This window comes from Limulus polyphemus, unplaced genomic scaffold (assembly GCF_000517525.1).
Source record: "Limulus polyphemus unplaced genomic scaffold, Limulus_polyphemus-2.1.2 Scaffold6317, whole genome shotgun sequence".
Taxonomy (NCBI): Eukaryota; Metazoa; Arthropoda; class Merostomata; order Xiphosura; family Limulidae; genus Limulus; species Limulus polyphemus.
Genome location: NW_013671927.1, coordinates 52630 through 54144, shown reverse-complemented (window position 1 = coordinate 54144; position 1515 = coordinate 52630).

The window sequence follows — 1515 nt, the reverse complement described above, 5'->3', positions numbered from 1 at the left end:
GATTTTCTTTGGATAATGGTTGTGAAACGTGTATTTGGTGAGTCCAGTTGATAGAAAACTTTTGAGAACATTTTAAGATGAACATATGTACGAAGTTATAAAAGTTTCAGTAAATAGCTTTCTTTACATCTCGTTAACACTTTTTTGTAAACAAATATTGATAGAGATTTAAATTGCTTACTATATCTGGAGCTATATCTATTTCGGACTGTTTTCTAGGCTCTGAGGGTATTAAATACACACCACAAACCAGAATCCCAACAAAGCACGGTATTTGACTTACATATTGGAAAGTACAAGATCTTATTCTTCAACTCTATACAGTCATTTTTTCCCAAGGACTCACAAATTTTATCGATAGATATGGCCGATAGATATGGCTCTACGAAGCTTATTTGCTACTGTAAGGTAACTAAGGTAATACGAACACTTCTACTATTTTGTACAAGAGGAACATAGTCCGGCCAACCCCTAAACTCCAAAATTTTTTTAGCCTATTGAGTTATTTTAGCAGTAAATGTAACTTTTGAGTTTAACAGATCGATTCATTTCTAAGATTACGTTTTTTTTATTAACCTGAAAACTCAAACATCCCTCTGAAGCACAAACTCACTCCCATTGACTCGCACACTTGATGTTAAACCTAATTGAATAAATCTGTTAATGATCTATTTTTTGATTTAATATATTAAACTTTATTGTTACCATACAACTAATATTTGTCACAAAAAAGCTCTGAGATTGTAGATGTTTCCCTTTTGATACAATGATTGTTTTGTTCATTTGTGAATTACAAAAAATAAAGTTTCAAATAAACTATTCTCTTTCTCTAGTTGCAGTCCAGCTGATCAGATCTAGAGCCGAACGGAATATCTCCTTACCATGACTTATAGAAAAAAAAAAAGGTCTTAAATGTTATTTTGACTCACTTGTGGTTTAATATTGAAAATACAGAAGATGTGAAAAATATCTAGCATCTAAATAATATTTATCACATATATCAAGGGTATTCGATAGAACTTACATATGTTAGTACTAAATATGTTCTTTTCCTTTAAAGTGTACAAAATCTTATACAATAAAATAAGTAAAATGGAAAACAAAAAAAATATGTCTGGTTTACATTGCAAGCACTTGAAAACAACAGCAGCTCACTTAGAATAACAGTAAAGTTATCATATAAATTTGAGGCACAATTACTAATTTGAACCAAAAATTGTTTATTTGAGCCAATAATCAACGTTTTTAATTAAGTTATGTATAGGAATAATAGAAAATCAGTGATTTCATAAAAACAAACAAACAAAAACCTTACGGGCTAGGCCGCCAGAACTGCCTGGATAGCCGCCTTGTCCTGGGGCGCCTGATCCTGGAAAAGTTTGGTCAGGGGGTACACGAATTCGGCAACACTGGGTAAATCCATTGTTACAGCACACCCGTCGTTGTTGCAAGTTTAGGCTTCCACAACGGTTGCAGTGTTGTAAATATTGTGCATGACTGAACACCACAAGAACG